The sequence below is a fragment of the Peromyscus maniculatus genome, chromosome 6 (assembly GCF_049852395.1).
Source record: "Peromyscus maniculatus bairdii isolate BWxNUB_F1_BW_parent chromosome 6, HU_Pman_BW_mat_3.1, whole genome shotgun sequence".
NCBI lineage: Eukaryota > Metazoa > Chordata > Mammalia > Rodentia > Cricetidae > Peromyscus > Peromyscus maniculatus.
The window spans coordinates 66,130,020-66,144,774 of NC_134857.1; the positions used below are offsets into that span (position 1 = coordinate 66,130,020).

The 14,755-nt window shown below is 42.2% G+C and overlaps 1 protein-coding gene across 10 annotated transcripts in view; it reads right to left on the reverse strand.

The window, feature by feature from the left end:
* Positions 1 to 14,755, reverse strand: part of Fhip1a (FHF complex subunit HOOK interacting protein 1A) — a 236,394-nt gene that overhangs the window by 151,846 nt on the left and 69,793 nt on the right. For 8 of the 10 annotated variants that reach the window (XM_042279223.2, XM_076574340.1, XM_076574337.1 and 5 more), the window contains one exon: positions 12,500 to 12,620. The exons of 1 other annotated variant lie outside the window; for it this stretch is intronic. The gene's annotated coding sequence lies outside the window, so the exon portion shown is untranslated. Of the gene's footprint in view, positions 1 to 9,934; positions 11,106 to 12,499; positions 12,621 to 14,755 lie in introns of those variants that run through there. One more of the 10 variants, XM_076574339.1, reaches the window with a different exon arrangement.

Genomic DNA, 14,755 nt, shown 5'->3' on the forward strand with positions numbered 1-14,755 from the left:
ACTTTAACTGACGGTCATTTCAGCCCACATCCCTGAGATACTCAGGGCGGAGGCAGCAGTACTTTCCAGTGCCATGACAATCTGTCAGCTAAAAAGGCTTTCGATACACAGTGGCATACCGTGGTGGGCAATCCACTGAAAAATACATAGTGTCGCCTACAATTTCAGTCATCTTGGGACTAACTGCACAGAATTAGGCTTAGATTTTTCTTTCTGGAAATGTTTGAATGTACTGCCTTGAATACCTTGATAACATCACAAGCAAGATTAGGTCCTTTACTCCAGGGCCACAAGAAACAATAAAATAAGTAATAACAGATGAGGCTCCAGCAGCAGTTACAACAGGCTAAATAATCTCCGCGTAAACTAACACACTCCTCACAATAGTCCTGTGAGAGAGGTATACTATTATTCCCACTTCGTAGCTGAAGGAACTGAGGCAGAGAGGTTCAGTAACTTGCTCCAAATGACAAAGGAAGGAACCAGAATTCAAACACAGCAGACCATCTCCTGAGTGAGTCTTGATTTTACAGGATTGTATAGGGCACCTACACACTTCCGTTTCTGTTTAAAATGGAAAGCTTTTACTTGAGTGAAATGATTGACCTCCATCTAATTCTAGAGGGGGAGAAATATATTTTTGTATGTCTACTGACCTAATAACAAATATAAATTAGTAGGCTCTACCACATTACTTAGCAGTTGTTTTTCAAAATGGTCTTTTGGAGACTCAGAAAAAAAAAAAAAACTGGTCACCCAGGTTTTCATTGTTGCTAATTAAAATTTTCTGTGTGGTCCTTTCCTGTCTCTGTATAAATTTTTAAATTTCTCCATGTCCCCTGGCCATTTTCTCCACTGGCTGTTACAAGTCATTAGAACTGCCTCTCAGAATGGCCTCGTAGTAACCATAAAGTCCCTCTGCCACCTGAAAGAGCTGAACATCCATAAACAGTAGCCGGGGCTGCTCTAATGATTTCCAATCAATCAAAATGAAGAAAATGAAATCCTGTGGGAAATGGAAGGGAATGTAGAGTGACATTCTATGTAGCATGCACGGGACACTGGCCATCAATGATGGTTCTTACTTTATGAAGTCAAAACTAGGGCACCGGAGGAAAGCACAGATCCAGAGTCAGCAGCCGGAGCGGTCCAACAGCCGGACTTGTACTGAGCACATCTAGTCTGAACTATTGATACTGAGAAGGGGAAAAACTTTTTTTTTTAATAGAGCCTCACTATGCTGGCTAGCCTGGCCAAGAGCTCACCACCCAGCCTGGGCTGACCTTGAACTAACAAACATTCTGTCCCACCCTCCCCATGCCACAAGTACAAGCATGCATCTCTATGTCCAGCAAGAGAAATTTTTCTCACATGGTAAGGGACGTTTTTCTCGGGACAAACAAAATAGGTGCCAAGACCATTTACTGCAGCAAAGTAGAGAGGAAGAGGAGTGAGGAGGGAGAAAGAGAGAGAGAGAGAGAGAGAGAGAGACAGAGAGAGAGAGAGAGAGAGAGAGAGAGAGAGAGAGAGAGAGAGAGAGAGAGAGAGAGAGAATATGAGGAGCCCGTAGACAGAAAATGACTAAGAGAAGACATTGAGGGTAGGGAGCACTGGATGAAATGAGCTAACAGGATTTTGATTGAAAACAGGCCAGAGTGATCAGATATCAAGGGCAAAAAAAAATGAGAAATTTGATCAAATATCAAAGGGGAGAAGGAGCTTCACTAAACTACTTCAGAAGATTCTTGCTAGAACTTGGCTGGGCTAGAGCCAAGATAAGAGAGATTAGCCACTAAGATGAGTCAAAAAAGGGGCTAAGGAGCATAAAGGTCTGTCAATGTTCAACATTTAGAACAAATAATTCTTTGCTGTGTGTGGGGGGGTCACTTTGTTCATGGTACAATGGCCTCTTTCACTAGCATGCATGTAGACACACACACACACACTCATACACATTATGACAACGAAAACCGTCTGAACACATTGCCAAATATCCTCTAGGTCACAATCCCCCAAGGAAGACTGCTTTAGATAGGGGTTGACAGACTTTCTCCAGAAAAAGACAGGCAAGGAAATACCTATTTCTGCAGTTTACATTTTCCCTGCCTTATTCTGCTCAGTCGCTATGTTATTGAAAAATAAAATAGGTGGCTGGCTGGATTTGGCTTCTGGGCAATAATTCAACACAATAGTGTCCCTTTCTCAAACAGCCTGTGGGAAAGGACTCTAAAATGTTCCCACAAATCTTCCCTTTTCCCCTGGATATATCCCAAACTTTGCATTCTTATTTCTAGCTCCTAAATTCAAAGATAAATCTTGTTGGCATGAAATCTGGTTTTTTACTAACTGACAGGATTTGGGGTTATATTTAGAATTTTTATACTCTCTTTCCTTATCTCACATTCTATAATCTATCTGTAAAATTTTTCTATTCCTGGCAACAGACTGTATGAAGTAGGTCACTGGAACACCGTATCTTCTTTCACAGTCTCACATGAAACTCACCACATACACAATCCCTCAGCTTTGCCTCTAAGGCAATTATATATATTCATATATTGATAGGATTATCCTAGAAATTATGACATGGTAAGCCTAGTAAAGAGTACACAAGACACCACTACTGAATGTGAAATTTTAAACTTCACAGTACATTTATGTCCAATAGCTTCAAGAAATACCTCAACAACAAAGTAAAAAAAAGGTCCCAGACTTTTTTTTTTTAAATTTCAAGTTACTGGGTTCTACAATGTGACATCCAAATTACTAAGAGAAAAGGTCTCTTTAAAAAGGCAGGTGGGAAATGCCTAAGATGTAAATAATAAACCATATAGACTTTCTCTGCCATGCATGTACTCTTCTTTCATTAAAATACCAGCATCAAAATTTCAATACAAAGGCTCATGTCTATAGTCCCAGCTACTTTGGAAGATGAGACAGGAAGACAAAAATACTTAAGCCCAGGAGTTCAAGGCTAGACTGAGAAATACAAGAAGAGCTGCATCCTCACATATATATTCATATTCTCTCTCTTTCTCTTTCTCTCTCTCTCTCTCTCTCTCTCTCTCTCTCTCTCTCTCTCTCTCTCTCTCTCTCTCCTCTCTCTCCTCTCTCTCTCCCTCCCTCTCTCTCTCTCTTTCTCCCTCCCTCTCCCTCTCTCTGTGTGTATGTGTGTATGAGAGAGAACATATATCACCGTGTAGGCCTGGCTAGCCTCCATCTATGAAGAGCAAACAGGTCTTAAACTCACAGAGTTCCACTTGCCTCTGCCTCCCAAGTGCGAGGATTAAAACTGTGTGCACCCAGCTAAGAGCTCCTACTGCAATCCCAAGTATTAGTCAGGCTGAGGCAAGATGAACAATGTAACCCTGAACTAGATAATGAGCTCTTCACTAGCCTGAGTAACAGAAGCCAGCTTTGTCTCAAAAACAAACAGATAAAACCTTTCACATAAAAACATAAAGCATCAGCTTATCACTAAAATAGTAAACATTTTTAACTGAATTAATTTTAAAATGATTTAACAATAGCCACAGGAGAAAAAGTAGAGAAAGTATGTATCAATAAAAATCACTCAGCACTATTTAAGATTACAATAATTCTTTGCAGTCTTTAGTGTGCTTTCTAACAACTGCACCAGTTTTAAAATTAGGAGCATAACATGCGTGTGTGTGTGTATACTCCATCTTGATTCTTGGATATTCCAATCAATACCATATCCTGAGCATTATTCTAAGCCATTAAGTGGTACCCCCAACAAAAGATAATCCAACTTTCACAGTGTTTCTCCTCCATAAATATCCCTCATTTATACAGCCCTTCTCCTATTATTGAACTGTTAGTTTCCTCCAGTTTGTGACTACTAGAAATCCTCTTCAAAAAATGACTATAATTTTGTTTGGATTTCTGACTTTTCATGATGGTTTTGTAGATAAAGAATGAATGGGAGACTATAGATCATTTCTTTCTTAGTATCTATTGCCATATCTCCTGCCAGTTCAATCAATACCCTTCTATCATTGTAGTCTAGGGAACATTTCAACAAAACCTTGAGAAGGTAAATGATGAAATCAACAAGTGAAAAACACTAGAAAAAAATTGATAAAAAGTGGTCATTTAGATTTTGTAAGTGCCTATAAAACAGTTAAATACTTAATATTAAATAAAGTAGTTAAAGGCCAAAACTAAAAAGGACCTCAGAGAAGTAGAGAATAGAATATTATTTACCAGAGCCTGAGAAGGATATGAAGGAGGAGGTGGAAAAAGGAGGAACATGGGCAGCTGGATAGGAGGAAGAACTTGTGTTCTGTATGTAGCACAGTAGGATAACACACATGATTATATACGTAGCACAGTAGGCAAAACACTCATATGCATAAAATAGTGAAAACAAATCTCAGAATAATTTTAAAAATAGAATGGCTTACAGGCTGTAGTCCAGCTAGTCCAACAGTGGCTATCTACCAAAGAAAGGTCTGAGAATCCAGTAGAACTTCCGTCCATGAGGCTGGTTGTCTCAGCTGGTCTTCAGTATCTGACAGAATCCCACAGAAGTAGGCTCTAAAGCTAGCAAAGGGTGAGTGAGCCAGCAAGTGACTTGCCAGCAAGAGGGTGAGTGAGCAGGTAAAGAAAAAGCAAGCTTCCTTCTTCTGTGCCTTTTATATAAGCTGCCAACAGGTGTGACCCAGACTAAAGATGGGTCTTCAAACATCAAAAGACCTGGATTAAAGGTGTATCCAACCACCTCAAAAGATCCAGATTAAAAGTGGGTCTTCCACTTCAAATGACTTGAGAAAAAAATCCTTCACAGGTGTACGAAGCCACTTGGGTTTTAGTTAATTCCAGATGTAGTCAAGTTGACAACCAAGAATCGCCATTACAATGTCTAAGGTGATAGATATACCAATTACAGAAGGCAATCTTACACATAGTGTGCAGGCAGTGAAAGAGGAAAGGGGTGTGGCTCTGTGGGAGAATGCTTGCCTAGCTTGAAAAGGCCCTGTTCAATCCCCTGCATTGCAAAAGAAAGGGAAGAAGGAACAAAGGAGGGAGAGTGGGTAAACCAGAGGGAAGGGGGAGGAAAAGGAAGTGGGGAGGGAGTAGGTGGAAGAGGGAGGGGGAAAAGGGAGGAGGTTAGCTCTACCAATTACTCACTAACGCTGCCTATGATCACGTAAGAGGGAATCATGTCAACCTGCTGGTTACAAAGACAGCTGGTTACCGTCTATTCTTTTCAGCCCTATTAACACACCACCAATCAATCACTAGCAGTAAAGGGTCAGGCAAAATCTCAATGTCCGGGCTTCTCTGGCAGCTACAAGTGATACCATGACAGGTCTCCCGAAAGGCCTTTGAGGAATGTCCCGAGAGAGGGTGCGAGCAGGCAGACAGAAGGCTGGCAAGCGCTGGCATTTGGGCCTTTCCCGTCATTACTAGAAGGAGGGCCTACAGCCAGCCAGCGTTCTGCTCCATCTCCAGAACACAGTATGAGGACAAGAATCGCACCTGGAGCACAGGAAAGCAGAGAGCTGGAGGCAGTGGGGCCTGACAGCCAAAGAAACGCTCAACTCCATGGAGAGTCTGGGTCCGTATTTATTTACTTAGAAGAAAAATAGTCCCTTAATTTGTTTGGTCATTGATTCTGATGGTTACTTAAAGGTGAACCTCATCCTACCCTGACACATCATCTACTAGGTGGTTTAGTAAGATAAAAGCATATGTAAGTGGCAGTCATTATTTAGCTCATTTAAATACCAACACTTTCATACAATCGATACCTATTGAGCATCTGTACTGGGTGACAGAAACACAGAAATAAATAAGACCTAGCACCAAGTCCAAAAGAGACAACTAGACAATTAAAACAAAGTTTAACAAGTCATAGGAATGGGCACAGAACAGGGTCCTCTGGCAGCACGTCAGAAAAATGGTTCACCCAAATGTAAAGAAGTCAATGGGATCTGAGAAGGCTTTCCAGGTGATGGGAAATTTAATTTGGAACCTGAACAATGAGGCAGTGGTGCTTAGCAGGCTCCTGGAAGAGGAGCATCCACTGAACAGAAGTATACATACATGCAAAGGGAGGTATACATACCTCACAGGGAGGTACGGGAGGGTGATGTACTTCAGGAAGGCACAGTCAGCCACGGCATGGCAGTGGAGTAGAATGGAGCATCTTTCTTCTGGCGATCCACAAAAAGTATAGACTATGTTCCCTCAGCTAGAATTTCTTTATTATGATTTCACCGTGAGAAGAAGAAATTGAGGACCAAAGTAGGCAAAGACTAATCAAAACCCATCATTTCTCCCTAAGTTTCTACTCCTCAAAGTGTCAGGCAGGACTGACTCTCTTGCAGCTCTCTGCCTTGTAGTGTGGTTCTCAACGGTCTGAAGCACACTAGTCCCCAGAATCGGTAGGGCTTTCGCAGCAATGAAGTAGACTCTAGAAGGGGGCTACCTGGTGGGTAACTGATATACAAGAACTGGGCTGGGGTTTTTTGTTTGTTTGTTTGTTGTTGTTGGTTGTTTGGTTTTTTTTTTTTTTAAAGGTGTTCAGATCACATTTAACACTAGGAAGAATAACATTCTGGTAGTTCAAAAAAAAAAAAGAGGGTGGGGTATGAATGGGAAGAGCCATTAATTATAGTGGTAAAGAGAGAGATAATAGAGACCCAATCTAGAAACCTTAAAATGGAATGCAGAGATGGGGAACACATTTTAAGAAATATGAAGTCAGAAGGCTCAACCAGACAAGCAGGACTGGGAAGGGTAAAGAATAATCCTGGCTGTCTGGCCTTGTCACCTGTGCTGGCCAGTTTTATGTCAACTTGACACAAGCTAGTGTCATCTGGGAGGATGGAACTTCAACTGAGAAAAACGCCTCCATAAGATTGGACTGCAGACAAGTCTATAGGGTATTTTTATACTTAATGACTGATGGGGGAGGACCCAGTCCAATTTAGGTGTGGCCACCCCGCCCAGTGGTCAGGGTTGTGTAAGAGAGCAGGTTGGCTGGGTAGTGGTGGCACACGCCTTTAATCCCAGCACTCAGGAAGCAGAGGCAGGTGGATCTCTGTGAGTTCGAGGTCAGCCTGGTCTACAGAGCTAGTTCCAGGACAGGCTCCAAAGCTACAGAGAAACCCTGCTTCAAAAAAAAAAAAAAAACCAACAAGTAAAAAAGAAAAAGAAGGAGGGAGGGAGGGAGGGAGGGAGGGAGGGAGGGAGGGAGGGAGGGAGGGAGGGAGGGAGAAAGAGAGAGCAGTCTGAGCAAAGCACAAGGAGCAAGCCAGTAAGCAGCTCTCCTTCAGGGCCCTGCATCAGCTCCTGCCTCCAGGTTTGAGTTCCTGTCCTGACTTCCTTCAGTGATGGACTATGATGTGAAAGTATGAGTCAAATAAACCCTTTCCTCCCCAGCTTGCTTCTGATCATGGTGTTTCATCACAGCAATAGGAACCCTAACTAGGACAGCCCCTAAGAAAGGAAAGTCGGAAAACACAACAGTTAGGACCAGGTGTTCTGCACAGAGACAGTCTGGCCTGAGTTCTATCTCCACTAATGGTTTTGTGGCCACAGGAAAATAACTTGACTGTATGTGATTTGGTTTCTCCCCCTGTAGAAAAATGGCAAAAACAAGAGAATCCATCTCTGGACTTCCAGAAGAATTACCCAGAAGCTCCCAAATACTGGCTGTAACGTGGGAAATGACAAGAAAGTGTTAGAACATTTGGATGGCAGATGGTGATGCCCCTTGTTGAGATCGGGAAACTAAAAGGAGCACAGATTCGGGGGAGAACAAATGGCTTCATTTTGGATGTGCACTAAGACCAGAACACCTAGTAGGCAGCTAACTATGGGGTCAGCGAGGCAGGGTTGTGGGAATGGGAGGACAGGGTTGTGAGAATGGGACAAACCTTGATAAAGACTAGTGCTAAGGTAGCATCTGAGGGAGGACCTGGCAGACACAAAGAAATGGGCTCTGTGGAAGAATGTGTCGGTTCCTGTAGGTGAAATGTGGAGAGAAAAGACAAGACCTGGGGGTTGGGAGTGTAGTTCAGTGGTAGATACCTTCTTAGCTTGTACGGATTCCAACCACAGTGCAGGAGAAAAAAAAATACAGAAAAGAAAACAGCTTGGAAAACCCCTCTAGTCATGGGATGGACAGAGGGAAAGGACCGACATGTAAACATGCAAAAGTCAAGAGAAAGACATGCAAACATCAGTCCTAATGAGGACGTCCTTTAAAACTAAAGGACTAACAGGTGAATAATCCTGAGATGAAGAAAGCATCACTCCTAGGGAACTGTTGTGGAGACTCCTCCACGAGCTGGGGCAGTGAGGAGTGGCATTCATTCCCTGGACCACTGTTTCAACTGACTATTTGCATGAACTACCTACAACAACTGCTTAGGAAACCTCTAAGTCTACAAGAGTTAAAAAGTTGTTTTTGTAGTGAACCGCCTTACCACAGAGGATAAGTTTCAGAGAAAAACAGAGTAAGCTGGGTAGACAGATACAAAAAAAAAAAAAATTAGACTTTTCAAGGGAAGAAATCAGAACACATTTGGCTTTTGTGAAAAATAATCCAAACTGCAGTTTGCAAATAAAGTTCTGGCCTCCAGGATTCAGTTACCAAGCCCAAAGAAGCCATTTAGATGACATTGGCTGTGGAGCTGGAGGAGAAGGGTAGATAACTATCTCCTCTAGACCACAGCTATGAGAACTATTTTGGAGAGCTGACTGAACTGCAGATAACTGGGTCATCTGAAACCAACCAAACCGCTGGCAGGGCATGAGGTCAGAGGTTATTGATCCTTGTGGCTGTGTGAGAGGAAGTTCTGGTTTTTGTTTTGTTTGCTGGTTTTGGTGTTTTGCTTTTGGAGGTGATTTGGTTAAGTTTGCAAATGAGCTCAGAAAGGTTAAGAACACCTAATCTACCTGCTCAGGGGACCAAGTGTGTGACTTCAACAACAGCACATAAACATCAACTGTGTCCAGAGTAGTTGTCAGGCTCCAGCTGGCCCTGGAATTAACAGGACAGCTTGTTACACACAAACTTCTGGCTTCTGCCCTAGGGGTTTCTGATTTAACCCGAATGTGCATTTTTAACAAGTTCTCAGGTAAGGATGGCAGGGCTCCCCTGAAGCCCACATGGAGAGAACTCCTGTTGTGGAGCTGCTAGAGATGTTAGAGTCATTTTCTGAGTGTGACCTGAGCACTTAAATACGATGAAGGATTTCAAAAACTATGCCAAAAATAAAACAAGAACCCAGAATAGTGGCTCACACCTGGAATCCCAGTACTTGGGAGGCTTAAGTGAGAGAACTTCCATGAGTTCAAGGCTACCCTGAGCTAATGAGTAAAATCCTGTCTCAAAACAAACAAAACCCAGAAAAGTAAACAGGACATGTGATCAAACAGAAATAGCTTCAGCCATTCAAGTCTATTAGAAGAGATGGAAAATGCTAGAAACAAACCGAACTACAAGGAATGAAATTATGAAAGTCATGAACTATGTGAAGAGACAACGTGGGTAAACAAACAATAAAGCGACAAAGAAAGTGGATATAGATTCAAACCCATGAGATTATGAGAAGGCATATACAAATAAAAATTTTAAAACTTCAGACTTTTGAGTATTTATGTGGCTATCTGACTACCCAACCATAACTCATTCAGGCAGACCCTTTGGTGCTATTAGAAAACCTAGTCCCAAACAACTCCCGAGGGCAGATTTTTATTCAAAACCATCTTTTAAAATAGCCTCCCACTGGTTCCACACAGAGCCTGAGAAGCCACAGAGGAATTTTCATCACCACGCCACTCTGCGTGACTCACGTTCCCAGCATTCCATTACAAAGGCTGCTTTCTAAGGCGGCTATAACCGCCGCTGTCTTATGTAGCCAGCTTTTAACCCCGAAATAGTATATTCACGTACATAATTCTCTCTCAACAGCTCGGAGCAGCTGTAATTGCCTCTGTCTGCTTGCTGTTTGTCTTACTGTTCTGGGAACATCCAAAATTCATAGCAGATGGGTTCGGCCGACAGCATCTCCTCAGGACGGTCACGTGCGCTCTATGCCGTACGCCTCGGGAGCTAGAGAGTCCACTTTCAAATCCATTACCACTTGTGGCTCCTGCCGCGCTCCTTCAGTACAGTATCCGCTATCTTTTCTTCCGGAGACAGTGAGACATCTGAGCGGGAGCCCTTCATTACCCAAGTCCCTCCCGCTCCTACACACAGCCATTGCCTCTGATTTCTGGGTATCCCCACTCAGATTTTAGCATATATACGGATATTTGGTATAATAATTGCTCTCATATTCTCTTTGCCCTTCCCAAGGTCCTCCTGCCCTTGACAAAAACAAACAAACAAACAAAAAACACTTCATTTCTAAAAGTACAATATTTAGGGTGTGACTGTTAAAAAACAAACAAAATCACTGTTAAGAATCATTCTCTCAACAAACTGCCTACTGAAGCTAAGAGGCAAGAACAGGCCAAACAACGTCTAGACAGGTGAACAGTTAGAGATGGCTACAGATCTTTGGCAGGATTCCTTAGTGGCCATTCTTTACCGTCACCATACTAACTCCACTTAGGCCCTGGGAACTAGTGCTTCCTAAAACACCAGAGTATAATGGAACCGAGAATTACAGGAGTATAATGAAAAGAGCTTCCTATCAAAGCAGCTGCTTCATTTCATGTTAATATTTCCTTTCATTTGGAGGGTTGGAAGCATTCACAAGATCTCAGGGCAACAGAAAGAAAGCATTTTGTCTTCCCAAAGCAGAACCACAGCACAACCTTCAGCATGGTGCCTACAGAGAAAGGCTGCACTGGATGCTCAGCGTGGTGCTGCATGACTCCAGGGCCTCCGCAGACACCCTGTTAGTCTTTGCCCTAGATCTCCTGGGACATTTGAAAAGCAGATGTTAATACAACTTAGTGTGTGGCATCGAGATGAGGAAAACTAGACTTACCCATTTATATCCAAGGGAAAGCATATCCCTTTCAAATGTAGCTATAAAATCCAAGTGTTTTATTCAATTTTATCCAATTATAATCTTCAATTTGATCTTATAAGCTACTTATAAGATCTTATACAATTCTTTGTCAAAATAGTATAATAAATCACTGCATTCAAAACAAAAAAATCAAGTAAATAACTATAAAACAGATGTGTGTGGGTATATATATGTCTGGGTGTGTGTCACACACACACACACACACACACACACACAAATATTGAGCAGAAGTTTGGTTTTAATTCTTCAAGAGGTATCAATCTTTGGTGACACTCATAAAATGCAGATTCCCAGACCTGCCCACCATCTCACACTGACATGACAGGAAGCTAGTAATCTGAATTGTGAGTGTGTGAAGGATTGAACCAGGGCCTCATTCATGCTAAGCATGTTCTCCACCGCACCCCAGCCCTGTAATTTGAAACTTTTAATGTGTATCTTAACAAGCACTCTAATAACACTTTGAGAAACATTCCAAAACATCTGCAGGGAGTCATTTATAAGAGGCAAATTAAAAAGCCTGAGAGGTATGCAGTGTAAGAGAGTTTAGATATCACTTTATTTAACTTGATTAACACAGGAACATTTCTAGAATCATGACAGATTGATTGATCTTAATAAGAAGGAACAATATTTATAAGCCAAATAAATACTGTTTCTCTATAAACTACAAAGTCTAATCCCTTATTTTAACAATGCTATCATTGTTTAAATACACACTTCCTTCCTAGGATTCAACTACACACAGAGACAACAAAAGAGAAAACTAGTTGCCACATATTACTTCTTTTTGATTTTGGCCAAAACCACGGTGTTTCTACTTACCATCCTACCCTCAGGCATTTACCCTGTCTTTCAAATACAATGTCACAGTGCTGACAGACACTCCTACAGAAAACAGGATGCTTAAACCAATGCCATGGGAGTCCGGGATGCACTTCCCAAAGGAATGTTTTATGAATGCTTTGAGTAGTACAGTGAGCATGAATTCTCCAAAACTGCTTTGCACAAGGTAATGTTCACCTAGGTATGCAGATGTTTAAGTAGGCTTGGTTTTAAAAATGGTTTATTAAACATTATTGGATACATACCAATAGTAATACATAAATATCCTAGTTTGCTGTCTGTTGCTATGATAAAAACTATGACCAAAGAGCCACTTGGGGAGGAAAGGTTTTACCTCATCTTACAGCTTATAATCCATCAATTGAGGGAAGGAACCGAGAGGCAGAAACCACAGAAAAGCAATGCTTACTGCTCTGCCCCATGGCTTGCTTATTTTATATAATGGAGGGCTACCTATGAGGGATGGGACCACCTACAGTGGGCTGGACCCTTTCACATCAATCATTAATCAAGAAAACGCCCCACCCCCACCCCGCCAGTCTGGTTTTATTAAAGCAATTCCTCAACTGAGGTTCCCTCTTCCCAGGTGACTCCCGACTGACACAAACTAACAGTAAGAAGGACGTTACCTGTGAATGCCTTTCTTCTCCACACACTCTCGGGTTGTATTCGTTCACTTCACCTTGCAGAGGAATGCGAAGGACTTCTCTAACATTTGGCTCTGTCAGGAAACCCCCAGAGACTCAAAATCTATAGAAAAGAATGAATAATGCCTCAGTAATACTAATAAATTACAAATTCCAATCTACATTTCTCCCATTTGTGTACTGGGTGAATTACCCTCAGATCACCTCTGTCTTTATCATAAAAAGTATGGGGAGGTCTCAGAGGCATCGTCGTTCTTGGTAGCCCACCTGAACTAGATGGTAAGACCCTATTACTGAAGACACCGGGCACTTCAATTGTGGAGCATGGGAAAATTAAGCTGGAACTGAGTAGCAGGCTTCCTCCCTGCTGGCTATCTTTCATAATGCCAGAGGATGCTATGCAGATGGACCACTGAGGTAAAAAGTCATCAATAGTCCTACCCAGGAGTAGATCCTATGTACTACAATACTGACCTGCCAATAAGATGTGCCCACTAGTACAATAGTGGTGTGATGGTTCTGAGGTTAACCAACTGCTTTCTAATTGGCTTAGAGACCCACTCCGTAGTAGGAAGATCATGCCTGGTACTGTAGACCCAGTCAAAAGCCCACGGCTAGGGAGGTAATAGGCTTAGTAGGGGAACATACTATTGTTGTTTTACTAAATGGACATGTTGTCAAATGGTCTTCAAATATTTATGCTAATACCTGTCTTTCTTACTTTCCTTGTTGCTGTGATGAAATACCCTGACAAATGCAACCTCAAGGAGAAAGGGTTTGTTTTGGCTCAGAGTTCCAGGACACAGTCCATCATGGCGAGGAAGTCACAGAAGAGAAGTTTCAAGGGGCCAACGGGTCACACTGCACCCATAGTCGAGAAGCAGAAAGCAATGACTGCGTGTGCTCAGCTCACTCTCTTCACAGAGTCTAGAATCCCCAGCCCAAGGAATGATGCTGCCCACAGTGGGTGAGTCTTCCACTTCAATTAGCCCAGTCAAAATAATCCCCACAGGCAAGCCCAGAGGCATCTCTCTCAGGTGGTTCTAGGCCAAGCTGATAATAAGATTAACCATTACAACATCCCCAACCATTACAACCAGAGGTCAGAGCAGCTTATTTTTGTAGTGGTCAATGGTTAATGCAGAGACTCATGACCAGCAAAACAGCTGAGAATGAGTGTTGAGTGCTTCGCCCTAAATGAGACATCTCTGTCACCCCCATCTGAGGCTCACGAACATCGTGGAAGAGGATGCAAAGAGACTGTAAGAGCCTGAGGATGTAGAGATGTGCTATGAAATGCTATCTCCCAGGCATGACATGACCACTCTCATGGAAGCAACCCTAATTAAAAAAAAAAAAATGTCCCCTAGTACCTATGGATAGAAGAAAAATTCAAAGCTTATTGGTTGCCCTCCCCTGGCCAAAGTCTACTTTGTTCTTAGACATATGTTTCCTATCATCAGGCCTACCAAAAAGATGAGTTTTACAACACAGACACATGACCATCCCTACTGCACAACAGAATGAGCTGGAGGTATACAGATAGAAATAAGACTATCTAAAACAACCACGCCCAAAGGCTTGGAGGTATGGAAGGCAAAAGCTAATGTAAAGACAAGGCAAAATCACAAACTATTATTCAACATCACAATGGATGAAAAGCTGGAGAAAATATACAAGGAAAAATTCTTTAAGAAAACAAAGTACTGAAATTTTAATAATGGAAAACATTTAAATGCCCAGTGACAGTCAACAAAAATCTGTTAGTACAATAATTTAGTTCACATAATTCTGTCCGCTATTATTAAGTCTTTTGAGTTTATAATAAGGTGAGTAAATGGCATTCATATGATAGAGAAAAAAGAAGTGTCAGTTCTGATGGGACACACCTTTAATTCCAGCACTAGTGAGGCTGAGGCAGGAATGGAAAGTCAGCCTGGGCTACACACGATGGATGGGAGAAAAGGAAGGAAGAAAGGAAGGGAGGAAGGGAGGGAGGGAGGGAGGGAGGGAGGGAGGGAGGAAGGAAGGAAGGAAGGAAGGAAGGAAGGAAGGAAGGAAGGAAGGAAGGAAGGAAGGAAGGAAGGCAAACAAAGCAAGCAGGCAGGCAGCTCAAGATGGGTATTGGGCTATAATTACATATGACCACAGCTACTCATGAACAAGGCAGTGGGAGGAAGTAAGTCTTTCTTAGTATTAGGTGTAATACTTCCCATCTCTAGACAGGTTAAGCTAAGA